Source organism: Dasypus novemcinctus, chromosome 12 (assembly GCF_030445035.2).
Source record: "Dasypus novemcinctus isolate mDasNov1 chromosome 12, mDasNov1.1.hap2, whole genome shotgun sequence".
Classification (NCBI taxonomy): domain Eukaryota; kingdom Metazoa; phylum Chordata; class Mammalia; order Cingulata; family Dasypodidae; genus Dasypus; species Dasypus novemcinctus.
Genome location: NC_080684.1, coordinates 5,127,267 through 5,150,030, shown reverse-complemented (window position 1 = coordinate 5,150,030; position 22,764 = coordinate 5,127,267). Strand labels below are relative to the sequence as shown.

The 22,764-nt window shown below is 46.6% G+C and overlaps 1 long non-coding RNA gene across 3 annotated transcripts in view; it reads left to right on the top strand.

Moving 5' to 3' along the window:
• The first annotated feature begins 6,033 nt into the window (after positions 1-6,033).
• Positions 6,034-22,764, top strand: part of LOC131280547 (uncharacterized) — a 91,640-nt gene continuing 74,909 nt past the window's right edge. For 2 of the 3 annotated variants that reach the window (XR_009188156.1, XR_009188157.1), the window contains exons 1-2: positions 6,034-6,088; positions 12,117-12,212. This is a non-coding gene — a long non-coding RNA (uncharacterized lncRNA). Of the gene's footprint in view, positions 6,089-11,612; positions 11,678-12,116; positions 12,213-22,764 lie in introns of those variants that run through there. The other variant, XR_009188158.1, reaches the window with a different exon arrangement.

Here is a 22,764-nt window from a genome sequence, read left to right as displayed (position 1 = left end):
AATACTTAGTAGCATGCAATATTAGAAACTGTTTCCTAAAAGCAAGTTGGCAGGGGAGCTTGGTTGCTGTTAATCTTTCCTGTTATAAAATTACCTTTTATTATTATTATCATCAATTTAGTTTTATATATATATATTTAAGAATGACCTTTTGGAATTAGCCATTTAATACCTTAATGTAAGCTATTGAAGATAAATTTTATCTTTACAGAACACATTCCTTTACATAAAGTTATCACAATACCTTTTACACTTGCCGCATGCAAATTAAATTTCAAGAGTTTATGAAAAATTAGCCATCTTACTTTAGGACAAAATACGTCTTTTTGCAAAACTTATTACATTTCCGTTAGCATTTTTACAAACTTTTAACCTTTTTAATATTCATATAAGTTTTACATTCTTTATATTATCCTGTGAAGAAAAATAAGTTATTCATTTTAATCTAGGCAAGAACAACTTTTTATGAATAAACTTAAGTAATAATATAAGCGCTTATTTAATTTTTGGCCATTTGAATAGAGCTCTTTTAAAGATTTCTAGTAATTTATATTTACCATCCGGAGGTATCACAATATACGTTGACACTGAACGAACAGACAGACAAACACAGAACAATTACAACACATTAACAGAAATATATAATTTATTTACAGTTGACTCATAATTCTTACTTTCTTGGTATAGCTGCTTTTAAATCCTTGTTTATATAGCATATCATAGATTATACCCTTTAAGATTTCTTCTGGACTTCATGTTGCCTGTAATAAGCCAGGAGGGAATCTTTTACCTTCCTGCTCCACAGCAAAAGTGACCCTATCTATAAGGCGAGTATAGGTGTCTGGGTCCCAAAGCTGACACGTGGTAAGCCACGGATTAAAGGGGAGAAGAAGGTCCCAATATACTTGAAGCTGTTTGGAAGAGATCTTACACCGGTGAGTGTCTAGGAGACCGGTGAGAGCCCGAACTTGCGGGGCTTGCTTAGCAGATAGGATGTTACCCATTGCTAATGGCCTTTTGGAGCCGATAAGAAAAGGGGCCCTTACCTTGAGAGCGCGGCGATGGGAGCCGAGGTGCGCGGTGAGACGAGGGGTCGGAGCCGGTGGGGCTCCGACGGTGGTCGCGGGCCAAGAGAAGGCCCCGACGAGGGGAGGGCGGGACGACGAGCAGTGGAGCAAGGCAAAGGGGAGCAAGCGCAGAGGGGAGGAGGCAGAGGTGAAGGCAGGGGTGGAGGTGCTCAGGCACGCGCTCCTGAGAGTTTTATTGGCGCCTCTTAATCATAGCGGGTCGGTATAAGCCCCCGACATGGAAGGAGAAAGCCATCCAGCGATTCTCCCAGACCGCCGTGGATCGTATGAGGTCACCAAGGTTCAGGAGCAGCAATGCAGAGCGAAAAGATAGGGGTGAGAAGAGAGGAGAGCGTAGGGCTATGGTAGGATTACTTCAGACGTGCAAGCGCGCGCTCCCGAGAAATCCAAGGCTCCTCTTAATCATAGCGGGTCGGTATAAGCCCCCGACATGGAAGGAGAAAGCCATCCAGCGATTCTCCCAGACCGCCGTGGATCGTATGAGGTAGCCAAGGCTCAGGTAGCAGCAATGTTGCACGAGAGAAGTCCCAAGGTGAGAAGAGAGGAGGGGGGGGCGCCAGGTTATGGAGTGAGGCTGTGGTGGAGTTGCCTTGCCCCACGTTGTGCTGTGGTGGGGTTGCTTTGCCCCACGTTGGGCGCCAACTGCGGCGGCTTGCTCGGTCGGTAGAGGTGGGGTCTGGCTGCGGACGAGGGGTCGGTCCAGCTCTGGACGAGGGGTCGGTCCCGCTTGAGACGAGGGGTCGGTCCCACTTGGGACGAGGGGTCGGTCCGGCAGCAGACGAGGGATCGGTCTCACAAGGGGTGGCGCGGTTCGGCTGACGGGGTCGCCCGGCGAAGCCGGCGACGAAGGGGTCGCCCGGCGAAGCCGGCGACGAAGGGGTCGCCCGGAGAAGCAGGCGACGAACTGGGGACAAGGGAGGCCAGGCCCTTGTCGGGGGCTCTCAGGACTGGAGGGCGCACGGCAGAAGAACCACCGCGGAGACAAGGTAAACACGCAAGTCCCCTTTACTGAGGGAGAGGCAACAGTTTTATAGGGGCTGGGGAAGGCTGATTGGTCGAAGCCATGCCCTGTTCTGATTGGTTGCCGGCGAAAGGTCAGTGGGCGGTACTGGACGGGGGAGGGGTGGTGGTTAGGGATTGGCTGTCGCTGTTGCTGGGGGAAGGGGCAGGGTTTAGGGATTGGTGGCTGCTGCTGCTGGGGTGGAGGGCAGACTGGATTTTTCCGCCCACGCCTGGCTGTTGCTGCTGTTGGGGGAAGGGAAAAGGGCGGGCTGGATTTTTCCGCCCACGCCTGGCTGTTGCTGCTGTTGGGGGAAGGGAAAAGGGCGGGCTGGATTTTTCCGCCCACACCTGGCTGTTGCTGCTGTTGGGGGAGGGGAAAAGGGCAGACTGGAACTTTCTGCCCTGCGCCTGCGCAGGGAGAAAGAAGAAGGGTGCCGCCCCACAAGGCATCGGGTGGCGCCATCTGGGAGGAGGGGCGGCCGCGGAAGCATGGCTGCCGAGAAGGGGAGACCCGAGGGCACTCTGCGCCCATGCCGAGCTTCCTTCAGGGGTGGCGGTGGGCCCGACCAACCACCCTATTATGGGGGCAGCGGAATTAGGCCTACCGTGGCCGCTCCCCTGCCAGGCCAGCAAACCACACTTCAGCCCGAGGGGTGACCGCAACTGAGAACAGTGATATCAACAGAAATCTGCACACCTACCTTCATAGCGGCGTTATTCACAATTGCCAAAACCTGGAAACAGCCCAGGTGTCCAACAGCTGATGAACAGATAAACTGTGTTGTATTCACACGACGGAAGATCATGCAGTGCTAAGAAGAAATAAAGTCATCAACCACAGGACAACGGGAATGCACCTGGAGGACAGGATGGTGAGTGAAGCACATCCCAGGCACCAGCCAATAGATATTTGTATTTTTTTTCCAGTTGTGGCTGTCAGGCACTTGCCCTGATTAAAAAAACTGTGGTGTATTGACATGACGGAACATTATGCGGGCAGTAAGAAGAAAGGACGTCATAAAGCATATGACAACGTGGATGAATCTGGAGGACGTTATGTTGAGGGAAGCCAGCCAGACACAAAAGGACAAATACCATATGAGCAAGTTACCATTAACCAAATATATTGTGTAATATATTGTATGATTGAAAAAAAGTGTATATGTATGCAATATATTTTAGAAATGTATGATTTTATCCAACAGGGTTTTCTTTTTAAAATATTCTTTATATATTCAATTATTAAATGTAAAAAATGAAGTAAAAAATAAAGTGAGGTTACAGTAAAGAGTTGAGCACTGGAGACTTTGAACTTTGTTACTTAAGAAAAAGATGTAACAAACAAGAGAGTGTAATCAAACGTTATTTTTCAGCATAGTAAAACCAAGTGTGAAATATGACTATGGATAAAACTGCAGATATGACTGTTCTCTTTGAAATTGAACAAATGTATGTTAACACTACAAAATGCTAATATTTTATTATCACTTCTGGTATCTGAAAGAAACCTGACAGAAACTACAACCTACTGCATGCTTCTATTTATATAAAATGTAAATCAGTCTATAAAGATGAAGTTACATTTGTGGTTATGTAGGGATGGGGAAGGACTGCTAAGGGGCGTGGTTTTTCCTTAAAGTACTAAAAATGTTCTAAAAATTTTTATGGTGATGAATGCACAACATTGTGATTATAATAAATGTCATTGATTATAAACTTTGGATAAATTGTGTGGTATGTGAATATATCTCAATAAAATTCCTGAATACATAAATTTAATTGTGCTCCTATTTCCAGCATGGAAATCCGTTAGAGTTTTGAAGAATTTTCTTATTAGTTTATTTTTCTTCTTAGTGAAATAATGAAAATATTCTGATGCTGACTGAGGTAACGATTCACATCAACGCGATTACACCAAATACCATGGGTTGTACACTTTGAATGAACTGTATGCTTCTCTTAAAACATCAATAAAACACTGATTTCCTAAAAACATATACATGGATCAATAAAATCAATTTATTAAAATAAAAAAGAAAAGAAAAGGACTGCTAATCCTCATCCAAAGATTTCATTGCTAAGCTTTTCTTGTAAAACCTTCCTGGATTTTCCCACTGAGAGCACATTGTATTCTTCCTCGTCACACTTAGGATCTGCTGAGTGACAGGGCTCTAGGAGAACAGCGTGGTCACCTGCATGGAAGTGACAGGGCCCCAGCAGCCCTGCCTGGCTCCCCTTCCAGGAGGCAACCCTGTGAAAACCACCTTCAGAAGTGCAGGGGACAAGAGAAGGGGGTGGGGTGAGAAGGTCCAGCCATCTGTCCTGAGTGAGAGCAGCGGCTCCACAGCCCTGAGCTGCTTCCCTAGAATGGGACCAACTCTTCTAAGAGGCCCAGAACAGTAAGCACAGAGGAACTGCCAATCTGTCCTCCACAATGCCTGGCCATTGTATATTCCCAGGAGCAGGGAATGAGGGTTCCCCTTCCTCCACATCCTCTCCAACACTTGAAGTCCTTTCGTTTTTATAGTAGCCAGTCTAATGGGTGTAAGATGGTATCTCACTATAGATTTGATTTGCATTTCCCTTCTAATTATTGATGTTGAGGATCTTTTCATGTGCTTCTTAGCCATTTGTATTTCTTCTTTGGAAAAATGTCTGTTCAAATCTCGTGCCCATTTTTTAAAATGGGTTGTTTGTCTCCTTATTTTGAGATAAAGGATTCCTTTCCATATGCTCGATATTAGGCTCCCTCAGGTATCTGGTTACCAAATATTTCCTTGCATTAGGGAGGCTGTCTTGTCACTTTCTTGAGAAACTTCTTTGAAGTACAAAAGGTTTTAATTTTGAGGAGGTCCCTTTCATCTATTTTTTCTTTTTCTGCTCCTGCTTTGAGTGTGAAGTTCATGAAGCCATTTCCTGTCACAAGGTCTTGTAGATTCTTCCTTAGGGTATATTCCTAAGTCTTGGCTTTTCTATTTGGATCTTTGATGCACCTTGTGTTGATTTTTATATCAGGTGTTCATCTGTCATTCCTTTGCATATGGATATGCAGTACTCCAAGGACCATTTGTTGCCGAGGCCATACTCTCCCAGTTGATTGGGCTTGGTGCCCTGTCGGACATCAGGTGACTCTATACATCAGGATCTATATCCCGACTCTCAGTCCAGTTCCATTGGTTAGTATGTCTGTCCTTGTGACAGTACAATGCAGTTTTGACCACTGTAGGTTTGTAGTATGATTTAACGTCAGGTAGTGCCCTTCCTTGATTTCATTTTCCTTTTTCAATATGTCTGTGACTGTTCAGGGTACCTTGCCCTTCCAAATACATTTCACAGGGAGTATTTCCAAATCAGTAAAAAATGCTGTGTTTATTTTTATTAGGATTGCATTCACCCTGTAGATTATTTCGGGCAGTTTAGACACCTTAATGACGTTTATTCTTCCTATTGATGGACAGGGAATATTTTTCCATTTGTTTACGTCTTCTTTGATTAAAGTGTTGTGTAGATTTCTGTGTTTGTCATTTACATCTTTATTTAAATTTATTCCTAAGTATGTGATGTTTTTATATTATTATTATAAATGACGGTTTATTTCTTGATTTCCTCCTTCTATTGGTCATTATTGGTGTAGGTGTTTGGTTTTTGCACAGGTGTCCAGGGATCAAGCCGGGTAGTAGGTGATTGGGTGCCTTTGGCTGTCCATCAAGGGTAGGACAGGCCCCCGTAGGGGCGTGGCGTCCCGGAGCGGGGCGATAGCTCATTGGCTCAAGCTCTGGCGCAGACGCAGACGCTCCGCCCCTGAAGCCCCGCCCCGTCCCGGGCTGGCGGCCCCTAGAAGAGCTGGCGGCGTGTGGGGCGCACGAGGCCCTGCTGGGTGTTCCGGGGGCGCCGCCCGGGACCCCGAGGGCGGGAGGGTGTGTGGTCGGCGGGCGTGGGGGCTGCGGGAGCTGTCGGCCCTTGCCCAGGGACCCCGCCCGTGTCCCGCCCGGGTAGCGGTAAGTTTGGGAAGGACTTGGTGTCGGGGCGGGGCAGGCGGGCGGGGACCCCCCGGGGCGCGGAGAAGGGGGCGAGGAGCTCCCCGCTGGTGGCGTCGGGGGCGCGGGTCCCGGAAAGTCGTGCGGGCCCCGGACCTGCGCGCCCTCAGGGCCTGGTGGGGCCCGGGCGGGGCCTGGCGGAGGCGCTGAAGGCGCTGCTTCCGGAGCGGCGCGGGGCTGGGGGCGGGGGGTGCAGTCGAGAGGGCGCGGGGTGCAGTCGGGGTGGGGCGGGGTGCACGGGGGGGGGGGGGCGCAGGGTGCAGTGGGGGGGGGCGCAGGTTGCTGTCGGGGTCCTGGCCCGGCGGGACTGTGGTGCCGGGCCCGTGGCACAGTAAGGTCCCGGGGGTTCACGGGAAGGGTGGCCCGCCCTCATCCCCGCCCCTCCTGCGTCCCCCATGGTCCTGAACACCCCACCGTCCCCCGTGTCCCCCCCAGGGCCCCTCTGGCCCCTGAATGTTGCCCCCAGGGTTCCTCCAGTCCCACAGCGCCTCCTCCTCCCACTTAGTCCCCCCTCTTCCTCACAGTCCCCCTTCCTGCAAGGTCCTACCCCCCCCAACGCTCCCTGTCTCCCCCACTCCCGCCTGTCCCCCCCCACTCCCTCCCCCCCACTCTCCCTCCTAACCCCCGCTGTCCCTCTCCACACCAGGTCCCTCCTTGGCTCCCATGGTCCTTCCTGCCCTCACCCCAAAGTCCCTCTTCCCCGTCTACTGTCCCTCCCCCCAAGACCACCCCTCTGTTGTCCCTCCCCGAAGAGGCCGTGCAGCCCCCCCTTGGTCCCTGACCCTCCAAAGTCCCCTCCTTTATCCCCCCCATGAACCAGCCCCCATCCACGGTCCCTCCCCCACACAATGTTTTCTGCCCCCCCCAAGGCTCCTGTCCCCCATGGCTCCTCCTGTCCCCCCACTCTCCTTCCTCCCCCCGCAGTCACTCCTGTCCCCTCCCAGGTCCCTCTTCTTCCCCGCACAGTACCTCCTGTTTCCTGATGGTCCCTCCTGGTGCCCCACGCTCCCTCCATCCTCATGGTTACTCCCACCTCACCAAGGTCCCTCACCCTCAAGGTCTCTCCTGCCCCTTCACAGTCCCTCCTGCACCCCTACCTTCCCTTCTCCCCCACAGTCCCTTCCCCCAAGGTCCCTTTAGCCCCCTCACGGCCTCTACTACCCCCCACGAACCCTCCTGCCCCCCCAGAGTATCTCCTCCCCCGCCAATGTTCCTCCTGTCCCCCCCAGGTCCCTCCTATCCCCCCATGGTCCCTCCTTCCCGCTTACTGTCTCCCCATTGTCCCTCCCCAAACAGGCCGTCCTGCCCCTCCCATGAATCACCCACACACACAGTCCATCCTCCCCACAATCCTTTCTACCCCCACATGGCTCCTCCTGCCCCCCCCTTCCTGCCTCCCCCATGGCCCCTCCTCTCCAGCCAAGGTCCCTCCTATCCCCCCCATGATCCCTCCTCCCCCACCAAGGTCCCTTCTATCCCCCCATGGTCCCTCTTATTCCTCCATGGTCCCTCCTGCTCCCCCCACGCACCTCCTGTTGTGCCATTCTCCCTCCACTCCCACGGCTCCTCCCTCCTCCCCAGGGTTCTTCCCCACCCCCATGGTCCTCCTTGCCCACCCCCGCGATCCCTCCTACCACCTCCACACTCCCTCGTGCCCCCCACAGTATCACCTCCCCTCGCGGTCCCTGCCTCCCCACAGTTCCTCCCCCACATGGTCCCTCATCCCCCCCACGGTCCCTCCTGCCCTTCCACAGTTCCTCCTCCTCTCCTACGGTCCCTCCTCCCCGTGATTGTCCCCCCACCCACTGTGTCCCCCCCAAAGTCCATCCTCCTCCATGTTCCCTCCTTCCCATGATCCTCCCCAACCCCGGTCCCCCCACATGGTCCCTCCTGTCCCCCCACCGTCTTCCCTTCCTCCACCTTTCCTTCCAGCACTCCCACGGTCCTCCTGTCACCCCACAGTTCCTCCTGTCCTCCCAAAGTCCCTCTTTCTCTCTCCCCCCATGATTCCCCACCCTCAGTGTCCCCTCAAAGTTTGTCCTCCTCATTGGTCCCTCCCGCCTATGGTCTTCCCTGCCCATGGTCCCCTCCAAGGTCCTTTCTCCCCCCACTGTCCCAGCTGCCCACCCCCACATTCCCTCCTTCCCCCTCAGTCCCTCCTGCCTCCCCTTGGTCTCTCCTGCCCCCCACAGCCCTTCCTGCCCCCCATGATCCCTCCTGCACCCCTGTGGTCCCCCCTCTCCTCCATGGTCCCTTCTCCCTCTCCACAGTTCCCCCTCCCTCCCTGCACTGCCCAGGGTCCCCCATGGTCCACCCCTTGGCCCTGCCCTGCACCCTCCTGGCCCTCCCAGGTCCCTGGGTGCTTCCCCTTTCAGCGCCCCCTTGCCAAGGCCCTACACTTCAGATGGCCCCTGGAGCCAGGCGGAGGCTGCTTCTCCCTCTTCTCCTCCCACCTGGAAAGGCCAGGCTCAGGGACTGGCCTGCAGCAGTGGCTCTTCCAGGGGTCACTGCTGAGGGGGAATTGGGGGCTCCTGGGGAAGGGCTCCTGGGAGGCCCAGGGGGAGCGTGAGTGACCCCCGGTGTGTGCCTGCAGGGAGCACAGTGAGTGGGGCCCTCGCGGGAGGGGCCTCTGGGTGCAGGTTTGTGCCCGGCCTGGGAGCTTTGTAGGGACCACCACAGTTTGCGTCTAAAAGTGTGTATCTGGCCCCAGAGGTCTGCAGGTGTGGTTCCTCCTGCTCTCAGGCATTTGTGTTCTTTGGGTCACAACCCTGGTGAGTTTCTTGAGCCTTTCCTTGTCTGTGTGTCCTGTTTTACTGCTTTCTGCTTTCTGGATTCCACAGGGCAGGTGAGGGCTGGGTTCTAGGGCCCACACCGCTGTGTCCCCTTCTGGCTGTGGCTGCACTGGAGCCCCTGGACAGCCTCAGGCTTGGCTTTCCTCAGGGCTCCCCTTGGTCCCAGGACACTCTTTCCTTTTGGTAGTGGTGACAAGTTTTCTTAGAAGTGTGGTTTCCTGGAGTAACGCTGAGTTCGTGAGCTCTTTCTAAGGTGATAGCTTGCTAGGGCCGGAGGAGGGCAGCTGGCCAGTGGGGGCCACTGGATTTGGGTGCCTGCTAGGACCCTCTGCACAGCCTGGGAAAGGGCGCCTGCTGGTCAGGCCGCCTGCCCGAGGCTGCTGTGGGAGCCCAGGGGTGTGCTGAGCATTTCCAGGAGCTCCAGGAGCCTCTCCTTGGCGGGGGTGGGGGGGATGACCTGGGTGCCTTGGGGACACCATTGTCGCCCTGCTTTGTCTGCCAGGAGCAGTCAGCCAGCTGGCCTTAAAGGAGCCTGGCTGCAGAGGACGCCTCTGTGCTTACTGTTCTCGGCCTCTTAGAAGAGTTGGGCCCATTCTAGGGAAGCAGCTCAGGGCTGTGGAGCCTCTGCTCTCACTCAGGACAGCTGGACCTTCTCAGCCCACCCCCTTCTCTTGTCCCCTGCACTTCCCCCTGCACTTCTGAAGGTGGTTTTCACAGGGTTGCCTCCTGGAAGGGGAGCCAGGCAGGGCTGCTGGGGCCCTGTCACTTCCATGCAGATGACCACGCTGTTCTCCTAGTGCCCTGTCGCTCAGCAGATCCTAAGTGTGACGAGGAAGAATACAGTGTGCTCTCAGTGGGAAAATCCAGGAAGGTTTTACAAGAAAAGCTTAGCAATGAAATCTTTGGATGAGGATTAGCAGTCCTTTCTTTTTTTTTAACAAATTAATTTTATTGATACATGTATGTTTTTAACAATTCAGTTTTATTGATATTAATAAAGCATAGAATTCATTCAGAGTGTACAATGCATGGTATTTAGTATAATCACATGGATGTGCATTCATTGCCTCTGTCATCATTAGAATATTTTCGTTATTTCAGTAGTAAGAAATATAAACTAATGAGAAAATTCTTCACACCTCTCTATCTGTTTCCCTGCTGGATATAGCTTCCATTTTTGGCTGCTCTAGCACAATTATTTATGTATTAAGCAGTTTTATTGAGATATATTCACATACAAATATAAACCATCCAAAGTGTGTAATCAGTGGCTTTTAGTATAATCACAGTGTTGTGCATTCATCATTATAAATTTTTTTAGAATCTTTTTCAGTACTTTAAAAAGAAAAACCTCAAGCCCGTGATATATTAATATTTTGTAGTGTTAACATACATTTGTTCATTTTCAAAGATTACAGTGATATATGCAGTTTTATCCACATTCATATTTCACACGTGATTTTTACTATGCTAAAAAATAACCTTTTGGTTACTCTATTTTGTTACCTCTTTTTCTTGAGCAACAGATCACATTTTAAAGTCCCCAAACTCAACTCTTCAGTGTAACCTCATCTATTTTCTTTTTCTTTTGTGCATTTAATAATTGAATATATAAACAACTTAAAGAGAAGAAAACACTTGAGTAAAAACAATACAATTATAAATTGAATATATTGGGTATATGATAAATTTTTTCCAATCATACATTCTATTACACGATAGATTTGGTTCATAGTAATACAACCATATAGTATTTGATCTTTTGTGTCTGGCTTGCTTCCCTCAACATAATGTCTCCTAGATTCATCCATGGTGTCATGGGCTTTATGACTTCATTTCTTTTTACTGCTGCGTAATGTTCCTTCATGTGAATACACCGCAGTACGTTTATCCATTCATCAACGGATGGACACATGGGGTGTTCCCAACTTTCGGCAATAGCGAATGATACTGCTTTGAACATGGGTGTGCTGATGTCCGTTTGTGTCCCTGCTATCAGGGCTGTATACCCAGTAGTGATATTGCAGTGTCATGTGGCAAGTTTATCTTTAACTTCTTTAGTAACTGCCAAACAGTCCTCCACAGGGGCTGTACCACTCTGCTTTCCCACCCACAGTGAGTTAATGTTCCTGTCTCTCCACGTCCTCTCCAGCACTGTGGTTCTCTGTCTGTGGCAGGATCACGGGAGTGGGATGTCAGGGACGGGATAACATGGGAGGAAGCCCACCTCGCGTCCATATAAGGCACATAAATGTACGTTCGTGGGGCATCGCCACGGTGGATGGACATTCAGACAGTAACCGAAGGAATGTCAAATTCCCATCCTGGGGAGCTCTGCCACATTCTCTAAGACGTCAGCAAGAATCCCCCTAGTACAGGGCCAATGACTAGTGGAGGAGGGTGGTCTACTGATGGACACTTGATTTCGATGACTGTGTGTGCTTATGAACTTTCACACTTGAAATTGAAACTTGGCCTTCTATTATAGGGTGCCTAAGATTTGCCTCGTGGAGCCTCCTTGTTCCTCAAATGTGGCCTCTCTCTAAGCCAAACTTAGCCTATAAATACATTATCTGTCCCCCAGTGTGGGACATGACTCCAGGGTATGAGACTCCCTGGCACGGAGGGATTACTGCCAAGCACTAACTAGCAATGCAACTGGAAAAAGACCTTGACCAAAATGAGGAAAGAATAAAGACAAATCAATTATGCGGCTAAGAGACTTCAAAGGGAGGTGAGCCCAGAGGTCATCCCAGAGGTAATGCTTCTGCGTGTCCCAGCAGGGTCTCTTTCACTGCCAGAGTCTATACTACCCCATGTAGCTGGTCTCCTGAGTGTTCCAGAAGCATCCAGACACTTGAGTCAGGGCAGACAGCTCAGGAGTTTGGTGCCTGTCCAGTGGTCCCTACTTTGGAATTTATGGTCCCCTAGAGTGACTGAATTGGGCTCAGTTGTTGTTTCCCCACACATGGCTCTTCTGACCTTCTATTTATATCTGTAATTGGCACTGAAGTTAGTCCTGTAGAGGCCTGCGTGTCCTCCAGGTAGGTTGTAGACAGGCCTGGTGGGCTGCTTCCAAGGGCAGCGTGGTGGGGAGGTGCCTGAGATTAGATAGGTAGAGGTGCGGATCTATTTATGAATGCACCGCCTTTTGTTATCCATGCTCCAGCTCATAGATGTGTATTTTTTTTTTCCAGTTTTGGCTGCCGTACACTTGCTCTAGGAATTATTGAACGGAAACAATTTCATTTGTTTTGGAAAGACTTTTTGGAGCGGAGTCAGGATGAATTATGGTAAGTTTACATTTTTAAGAAACTGACAAAATGTTTCCCAAAGTGGCAGCACCATTTTGCATTGTCACCAGAAATGTGTGAGGGCTCCAGTTTTTCCACCTTTTCTTTAATGGTTGGTATTATGTCTCTTGATTTTAACCATTTTATTACGTATAGCAGATTTTAGCATGTATTTCCCTAGTGATGAAAAGAATCATACGTTTCTTCTTTGGTAAATGTGTATTCTCATATTTCTCCCATTTTTAAGTGCTGTTTTGTTGCACCATAACCTGAAATCTGCCCACTTCCCTAGCAACAGCTAACAGCACAAAACCACAAGTCCGCCCACAAGTTTCTGCCAATCCCCTGCCGCCCCGTAGCCCTCCCTCCTCCTGCTCTACCCCGCCCTCCTCATTCTCTATATAACCCACTGCACTTCCTTAATAAAACGGACTTGCGCACAGACCTGGTCTCCACGGCATTCTTCCTCCCCTCGCCGTGCGTCCTCCACGCCTGAGAGCCCCTCTGATGCTGTCTGCCCTAGCATCAGACGCCACTGCGGTCTAGTCTGACCCCTCCAAACCCCCCTGTCAGCATCGGGGTGCAAGCCGCCCCAGCCGCACTATTTGCCTTTTTTTTAAAAAAGCATACAGTTCATCCACAGTGCGCAGTCAGTGGTATTTGGCACAATCGCAAAGTCGTGGGTTGATCACCTCAGTCATCATTAGAGCATTTTCATTATTTCAATAATAATAATAAATGAAAAAACAACTAAGAAAAAACATCACCTCTTGATCTCTCTTTGCTTCCCCTGCTGTCCGCAGATCCCATTTCTAGGTATTTTTGCACAAATACTTTTTTTTTCCTGTATAAATTGATTTATATTTACATTTTGTATAAATGGAAACATACATTATGTTACACAATGCAATTAGGTGAGAGTAGTGCAAGCCTCCTGTATTTGTCCCGTTGTGTCTGGCTTGCTTCACTCACCATCCTGTCCTCCAGTTCATCCATGTTGTCATCGGGTTCACGACTTGACTTCTTCACACCCCGGCACGATGTTCCTCCGTGTGAATACAGCACAGTGTGTTTATCCAGTCACCGGCTGATGGACACCCGGGCTGTTTCCGGCTTCTGGCGGTTGGGATAATGCCACTAAGAATGTAGGTGTGCAGGTGTGCGGGACATGTCACTGCTCTCAGTTCTCCTGGGAATATGCTCAGTAGTGCTGTTGCAGGGTCCCGTGGCAAGTCTATATTCAGCTTCTTTAGGAACTGCCCAACAGTCCCCCACCGCGGCTGTAGCCTTCTGCATTCCCATCAACAGTGAATAAGTGTTCCTGTCTTTCCACATCCTCTCAAACACTTGTAGTCCTCTGACTTTTTCATAGTGGCCATTCTGATAGCCGTGAAATCATATCTCTTTTGATTTGCATTTCTCTAATCATTAATGATGTTGAATATTTTTTCATGTGTTTTTTTGCCTTTTGTATTTCTTCTTTGGACAAATGTCTATTCATGTCTTTTCCCATTTTGTAATTGGGTCGTTTGTCTTTTTATTGTTGAGTTGTTACATCTCTCTATATATCCTCTATATTAATCCCTAATTCGACATGTGATGTCTAAGTGTTTTCTCCCATTGAATTGGCTGCCTTTTCCCCCTTTTGACAAAGTCCTGGGACGTGCAAAAGTGTTTAATTTTCAGGAGGTCCCATTTATCTAATTTTTCTTTTGTTGTTTGTGCTTTGGGTGTAAGGTCCAAGAAACCACCACATACTACAAGGTCTTTGAGGCATTTCTCTACATTTTCTTCTAGTAGTTTTATGGTACTTGGTTTGGTTTTTTTTTTACATAGACAATAAATGTATAATAGTTGTGAACTTAAAAAACAAACATATACCATCTCACTCTACCACCTATAACTTGCACTGTTTTTAAACCTTTTAAACTAATGATTAAAGAACATTGTCAAAATATTACTACTATACAAAGTATTTTTCCTCTAACCAATCCAATTATTATCTTTATATCATTTATATATGAACATACATAAACAAGTGTATAGTAAAAGTTGTGAACTTACAAAGCAAAGATGCATAACGTCATACAGGGGTCCCAAACATCAACCCTCCACCAAAACCTTGTATTGTCATGACACGTTTGTTGCAAACTGTGAAAGAACACTATCAAAATCTTACTACTAATCATAGTTCTTATCTTAAATTTGGTGTGTTTTTTGCCCAGACCACCGTATTATTTTTTAAATATGTATATTTTTATGACAAAAGTTGTAAACTTAGAAAACAATTATGCACATGTGCAGAAATCTGATTATTGCCATGTCCATAGCGTACATTTGGCTCACTTTTTCCATACTGCTGCAGTATCAACATAGTACATCTTTTGCATAGATGTAAGAATATTATATTATTACTACTAATCACAGTCCATAGGTCCCTCCAGCTGTATTTTTCCCATGCTTCTCCACATTCCCAACACCCTGCAGTGGTAATATACATTTGTTGCAGCTCACAAGGCACTCTTGCATCTGTACCATCAACCACAATTCTCACCCACCTCTTGGTTTACTGTGCTATCCAGTTCCTAGATTATTCTCAAGCATTCTGTCAGGTGGCATTTACATAACTAGACTATCATTTTCAGTCACATCCCCATTTATAAAGCAGCTGTTACTCACTGTGTGTTACCATCCACTCTATACATTTCCACACTTTTACAGCAAAGCTAAATAAAACTTCTACATACATTAAACATCAATAGTCCACTCAGTTCCTCTCTTTTCTCCTTCAAGAATCCACCAGCTACCACTAGGTCTTGAAGATATTTTCCAATAATTTCTTCTAGAAGTTTTATGGTTCTTGTTTTTATTTTTAGTTTTTTGATCCATTTTGAGTAAATTTTTGGATAAGGTATGAGATAGGTGTCCTCTTTCCTTCTTTAAGCTATAGATGTCCAATTCTTTCAACACCATTTGCTGAATGGATTGTTCTGCCCGAGGTGTGTGATTTGACAGGCTAGTCAACAATCACTTGACCATACCTGTGAGGGTCTGTTTCTGAACCAGAAATTTGGTTCCATTGGTCTATTGTGTCTGTCTTTAGGGCAGTACCATGCTGTTTTTACTACGATAGGTAGGTATTATGATTTAAAGTCTGGAGATGAGGGTTCACTTTTCCTTTTTATGGTGTTTCTGGCTATTCAAGACTCCTTTCCCTTCCATATAAATTGAATGATTGTGTTTTCAATTTTTCCTTTAATGCTGGTGGAATCATTATTGGGATTGCATTAACTCTGTATATCAATTTGAGTAGAACTGATATCTTAATGATATTTAGCCTTCTAATCCATGAGCATGGAGTATGCTTTCAGTTATTTAGGGCTTTTTTGCTTTGTTTTAACTTTGAGTTGAAGTTTTCTGAATACAAGTGCTTTTCATCATTGGCTAAGTTTATTCCTATTTTAGTTTTATCTGTCGTAGATTATTTTCCCTATTTTTTTTGACACTCTTGGTTACTTTTTTTGATATAATCTTCATTTCTAGTCTCTCTTCCAGGCCTCTGTCTCCTGTCTTTCCTTTTGCACACCCTTTAGTATTTCCTGAAATTCTAGTCTCTTGCTTAGACATTCACTCAGTTTCTGTTTATCTGTGAATATTCTAATTTCACCTTCCATTTTGAAAGACAGTCTTGCTGGATATAAGATTCTTGGCTGGAAGTTTTTCTCTTGTAGTATCTTAAATATATCGGACCACTGTCTTCTTGCCTCCGTGGTTTCTGGTGAGAAATTCGTACTTAATCTTATTGACTATCCCTTATATGTTATGCATTGCTTTTCTTTTGCTGCTCTCAGCATTCTCTCCTTGTCTTTGGCCTTTTACATTCTGATGAGTATGTGTCTGAGTTGGTCTATTTGGATTTTTTGGGATGGGAGTATGTTGTACTTCTTGGACAGGGTTACCGATGTTCTTCAATAGGGTTGGGGAATTTTCTACTATTATTTGTTTAAATAGTCCTTCTGCCCCTTTTCCCTTCCCTTCTCCTTCTGGGATACCCATGACACATATGTTTGCATGCCTTTTGCTGTAATTTAGTTCCCTGAGACCTTGTTCAATTTTTTCCATTGTTTTCAACTCTTCTTTTTTATGTTCACTTTCAGAGGCCATATCTTCAAGCTCACCAGTCCTTTCTTCTGCCTCCTCAAACCTGCTATTATATGATTCCAATGTTTTTTTAATGTCACTGATTGCACCTTTCATTCCCAGCAGATCTGGTATTTTTCTGTGTATGCATTCAAAGTCTTCTTTGTGCTCCTCCAATGTCGTCTTAATAGCCTTAATCTCTTTAGCTATCTCATTGAATTTATTAAGGAGATTTGTTGGAACATGTATAATTATTTGTCTCAACTCCTTTATGTCATCTGGAGGCTTATCTTGTTCTTTTAACTGGGCCGTAGCTTCCTGTTTGTTGGTGTGGATTGTAATTTTTTGTTGGTGTCTTCACATCTGGCTTCCTAGAGTATTTATTCTGGGTGTAATCTTTCTCTTTAGTTTAGGGCTTCCTATCCTTCCTCCCTTGCTGATTGTGCAGTACGAGCCAAGCATGTAGTTGGTGCTGTATGCTATAGAGGGTTAAGTCCCCTTTATTGCGCCAGGGACCAATGAAGCTTCTTCCAACTTTCTCCTTTGCCAGGGGTAGGGACAGAGCCACAGCTATGTGGAATAATCCACGTGCAGGCCTAGACTGTAGTTTCCCAGAGAGACTGATGGAGCCTCACATCCCTTTCTCCCCTTCCTGGGGCAGGGATGGAGCTGCAGGTGTGGGCAGCAGTCTTTGCAGTGCGGGTCCAAGGTGACCGCAGTGGCCCTGGTAGACTTCTGATTTTCAGTCTGTGCCAGCCAAAGTTCCCTGCAGTTACCTGTACAGGCTGGTGCAGGGCTCCTCAGTGTCCTCCCTGCCAGAGGCAGGGCTGAAGCCTAGGCAGGCTGCAGGCTGATCTGCGGGAAAGAAACTGGTTCCTGCCCACACTGAGAGTTTCAATCAGCCCGGCTTCCCTCAGGCTGGGGGTGGAGTCAGAATGGCGCCTACTGGCCTGTTTCTGACTTGGGCTGGTTGTCAAACCCCTGTTGCCAGGGTTATCTCTTAGCCAGCCAAGTCCCCCATCAGTAGCTGAAATAGGCAGCCAACTGTCTTCTCCTTCCATGATTCTGGGAAATGGAGCTTCCAATTCCTGTCACAGAGCAGCTCCTGGGGCGGCTTGGGCCGCCAGAGTAGGATGATCACCGGCCTCCCTGGCTTGGCCGGTAATTTCCCAGAGAGCTGGCTCAGGTCCCCGCAGCTTCCTCCCTGCTGGCTGTTGGTGGCACTGGGGCCTAGACTGGAGCTGCAATGTGATCTTGGTGGGAAGAAGCCGGTCCCCGCCAGCACTGGGATCCTCAGTCCACCCCGCTTCCTCTCGTGAAAGGCGTGGAGTTAAGATGGCAGCTCCCGGCCTCTTTCTGACTTGGACAGGCTCAAACTTCTTCTCAGGATTATACTGTAGCCCGCTGAATTTCCTCTTCAGCAGCTGAAGTTGGTGCCCATCCATCTCTTCCTCACCGGTTTTGGGAAGTGGAGCTTTGAATCCAGCCTCAGAGCAGCTCCTGAGGTGGCTTGTGCCTCCAGTGGAGGATGGGCACCGGCCTCCAGGGCGTGGAGCCTTTACTTACGAGTCTTCTCTGCAGATAGTCATCTCCTTCCACTCTCCCAAGGATGTTGCAGGAAGCTCTTCTGGCGTCCTGGAGCCCCCAAACGATGCTTCAGCTGGCTCAGAGAGCTCTGGGTGTTTGCTACCTGCCCTGCAGCAGGAGCGGACTGTAGGACCTCCTTACTCCTCTGCCATCTTCCTGGTTCTCTGGTACTTATTTGATATTTGGGTGTTTGATCCACTTTGAGTTGATTCTTGTATAGAGAGTGAGATAGGGGTCTTCTTTAATTCTTTTGGTTATTTATAACCTGTTCTGTAGGAATTCATTGAAGAGTTTGTTTTTTTCCCATTAACACAGACTTGGTAGGCTTGTCAAAAACTAGTTAACCATAGAGGTGAGGGTTTATTTCTGTACTCTCAGTCCTTTTCCACTGATTGATGTGTCTCTCTTCATGGGAGTATCATGCTGATTTGTCCACTGTAGCTTTGTAATATGTTTCAAGGTCAGTGAAATTTTTCCTTTGTTGCTCCTCTTTTTTAGAATACTTTTGGCTCCTTGTGTGCACTTTCCCTTCCAAATGATTTGGCAATTGTCTTTCCTATTTCTGTAAAGTAGACTGTTGGAATTCTCATTGGTATGGCAGTGAATATATCAATCAATCTGGGTACGATTCACCTCTTTATGATATTTAGTCTTCCAGTCCATGAACACGGAATGTCTTTCCAATTGTTTCGGTCTTTTTAAATTTCTTTTAGCATTGTTTTGTAATTTTCTCCTTATAGGTCCTGTGCTGCTTTTGTTAAATCGATTGCTAGATGTTGGAGTCTTTTTGTTGCTCTTGTACATGAAATTTTCCCCTGATTTCCTCCTCAGGTTGTGCAGCGCTAGTGTACCTAAACATTGCTGATTTCTCCGTGTCGATCTTGCTGCCTGTCACTGTGCTGAACTCAGTTATTAGCTCAAGTAGCTTCGGTGTAGACATTTCAGAATTTCCTAAATATAAGATCATGCCTTCCGAAAACAGAGTTTTCCTTCCTCTTTTCTTATTTGGATGCCTTTATTTTTTCTCTAGCTGCTCTACCTAGAGCTTCTATTGCAATGTGGAAGATCAATGGTGCTAGTGGACATCCTTGTCTTGTTCCCGGTCTCAGAGAAAAAGCTTTCAGCCATTCCTCCTGGGTACGATGTTAGCTGTGGGTTTTTTCTTATGTGCCTGTTACCATATTCAGGAATTTCCCTTCTACTCATCTGTTTTGAAATGTTTTTATAAGAAACAGTGTTGGATTTTGTCAAATGCTTTTTCTGCCTTGATTGAGACGATCATTTGGTTTTATTTCGTTCACTTTGTTAATGTGGTGTATTACACTGATTGATTTTCTTATGTTGAACCAGCTTTGCCTACCAGGAATAAATCCCATTTGGTTTTGATAGATAAGTCTTTTGATGTGCTGCTGGATTCGATTTATAAATATTTTGTTGATAATTTTTGCATCGATCTTAATTATATAGATTGGTCTGTAATTTTCTTTTCCTTCCAGTGTCTTTGTTTGCTTTGGTATTACGGTGATGTTGGCTTCCTATAATGTGTTGGGTTAATTTCCCTCCTCTTGAATTTTGGGAGGAGTTTAAACAGGATTGGTGTTAATTCTTTTGAAATGTTTGGGAGAATTCACCTGTGAAGCCATATGGTCCTGGAGTTTCCTCTGTTGGAAGATTTTTGAAGACAGATTCAGTGCCTTTAATTGTAATTGGTTTGTTAAGTTCTTATGTTTCTTGTAGTGTCAATGTAGGTTAGGTGCATTTCTAGAACTTTCCCCATTTCATCTAGGTTGTTTAGTTTATTGGCATACAGTTTCTGAGAATATCTTCTTAGGATCCTTTCTAGTTCTTGGGTTGTCCCTTTTCATTTCAAATTGTGTTTATTAGTTTTTTTTTTCTTTGTTAATCTTGCTAGGAGTTTGTGAATTTTACTAATCTTCTCAAAGAATCTGCTTTTGGTTTTTATTTTCTCTATTTTTGTTCTTCTCAATTTCATTTATTTCTTCTCTAATTGTTATTATTTCTTCTCTTTGAGGATTGGTTTGCTGTTCTTTTTCTAATTTCTCTTTTTGTTCACTTAATTCTTTGAGTTTAGTTCTTTCTTCTTTTTTAATACAGGCTTTTAGGTGTATAAATTTCCCTCTCAAGACTGCCTTTGCTGTATCCCATAAGTTTTGATAAATTGTGATCTCATTTTCATTTGTCTGATTTCACTTGCAATTTCTTCTTTCACCCACTAATTATCTTGGAGTGTGTTGTTAATCCTCCACACATTTGCCAAGTTCCCTTATTCCTGTCTGTTATTTATTTTGTTTCATTCCCCTATGATCTGAGATGATCCTTTATATAATTTCAATCTTTTTATATTCATTGAGAGCTGTATTATGCCCTACCATGTGGTCTATCCTGGAGAAGGATCCTTGGGCACGCGTAAAGAATGTATATCCCAGTGAATTTGAATGCTGCCTTCTTTCTATGTGTGTTAGGTCTAACTCATTGATCGTATTGTTTCAGTTCCCCATTTCCTTATTGGTCTTCTGTCTAGTTCCATCTAATGATGTGAGAAGTGTTTTGAAGTCACCAATGATTATTGTAGAGATGTCTATTTCTCCCTTCAGTTTTCCCAGTGTTTCTTTCATGTATTTTGGGGACCTTGGTTAGGTGCGTAGATATTTATGCCTGTGACATCTTGCTGGTTGATTGTCCCTTTGTTAGTATTTAATGGCCGTGTGTATCTCTTCTAACTTTTTTGCATTTATAGTCTGTTTTGTCCAATATTAGGATAGCTACCCCTGCTCTTTCTGGGTTACTATTTGGATGGAGTATCTTTTTCCAACCTTTCACTTTCAGGTAGTTTGTATCCCAGCATCTAAGGTGGGTCTCTGTTTTGGCATACAGTGTGTTTACGTATTGCTAGGCTGAGCAGCCTTCGTATAAATTTCCCTTGAAGAGTGACACTGATGGAGCACTGAGGGGAGGGTCTAGGACTCTGGGGTGGCAGACGTAATACCACATTTAGCACATGTGATGAGTGGGAGCTGTGAAGGAAAGAGGCTGACATAATGATTTTATGATATTATATGATTTAATGATTCATTATGACCCCTACCCTCAACACAACCAGTACCGACAGCTGCTTATGAAGAAATGGACGGCTTTCTGGTGCTCTTCCTTTTTTCTCTCTAATAACCTGTTTTTAAAAAACATTTATTTTATTTCTTTCTCTCCCCTTCCCTCCCCCCCCATTGTCTCCTGTCTGTGTCCATTCGCTGTGTGTTCTTATGCAGCGGCACTGGCAAACTGCGTCTCTTTTTGTTGCATCATCTTGCTGCGTCAGCTGTCTGTGTGTGTGGTGCCACTTCTTGGTGGGATGCACTTTATTCACGCGGGGTGGCTCTCCTTACGGGGCACACTCCTTGTGTGTGGGGCACCCCTACATGTGGCCCCCCTGCATGCCACAGCACTCTTTGCACGCGGCGGCACTGTGTGTGGGCCAGCTTACCACACTGCTCAGGATGCTCTGGTGATTGAACCCTGGACTCTCCATATGGTAGACGGATGCTCTGTCAGTTGAGACACGTCTGCTTCTTGCCATTATTTTTTCTTAAAGCCACCAGCAACCTTTACCTTTGACTTTAAATTTTAAAAATTTAAGTTTGATTTAAAAAACATACATTTTTTGAGTATATTTTGACATGAAACAGTTATAAAAAATACTCCTTCTAAAAATATAATAAAACCAGTTATATTTATTTTAATTTTAATATTATAAAATAAAAAAAGGAACTTATCCATTCACTCATCCCAAGTGATCACTGCAAGTACATTTTCCTTCAGGCTTTGTTTTTATTGGTATTTTACATACATATTATTACAGAATTTTATATAACCTCAGTTTGGGACAAGGTGCTATGGGGTGACCTGGGCCCTGAACAGGCCTCCACTGGGGCAGAGGGCCCTCAGCGCTTGGGCAGCTCCCAGTCGCGCCTGCTGAGTACCCACTAGATAGAAAGCTGGGCCAGAGGAGCTCCCCTGCTTGCATGGGGGGGCACCCCAGAGCGTCTCAGTCTTTATTATGAGTTGCATCGTGGCCTCCACAATGACATGTCAGGTCCTGATCTCCTACACTATGGCTGTGAACTCATTTATGAACATGACCTTCAACGATCCCATTCACGGCAGTGAAGCCAGTCTGCATGAGGGTGGACCTTAACCCAATACGACTGGAGTGCTTATAAGTAGAGGAAATTGGAACCCACTCAGCAGTGGGAGACAGAGAAGAGATGGCCAGGTGGTGGAGGCAGGGATGCAGTTGTGCGTTGCTGGCAACCTGCCACCAGAATGCTGTTGACCATAAAAGTGATCCTGCTGACATGCCGATTTTGGACATCTAGCCTCTCACCCTGCAAGACCATAAATTCCTGTTGTTTAAGGCAGTGAGGCAGTGGTATTTGTTAGAGCAGCCCAGCAAGTGAAGAGTGTTAATGTAACCTTTCCCCTGGAAAGCTTACCCTGAGGCAGTCAAGGCCACCCCAAACTCTCCACCCCTCTCAGTACTTAACTGGTGAAACTCCTTATTGACCTTAAGGTGATTGGGAGGGCAGGGATCAGTCCTGCAGGACTGATGTTGAACAGTTCCAAGCACACACTTCACCAGAATGCATTGGGAATGGACATGTGGCCTTACAAGCACTAGAGCCCTCTCCTCATCTCTGTTGGCTGAAAGTGACTCTAGTGGCCTGGAGAGTCTGGTAGAAGTCCCCAGCTTCCTCCATGTTGGAGTCGTGGCTTGAGCCCAGCCTAGGTCAGCAGTCGCACCTGCATGGAA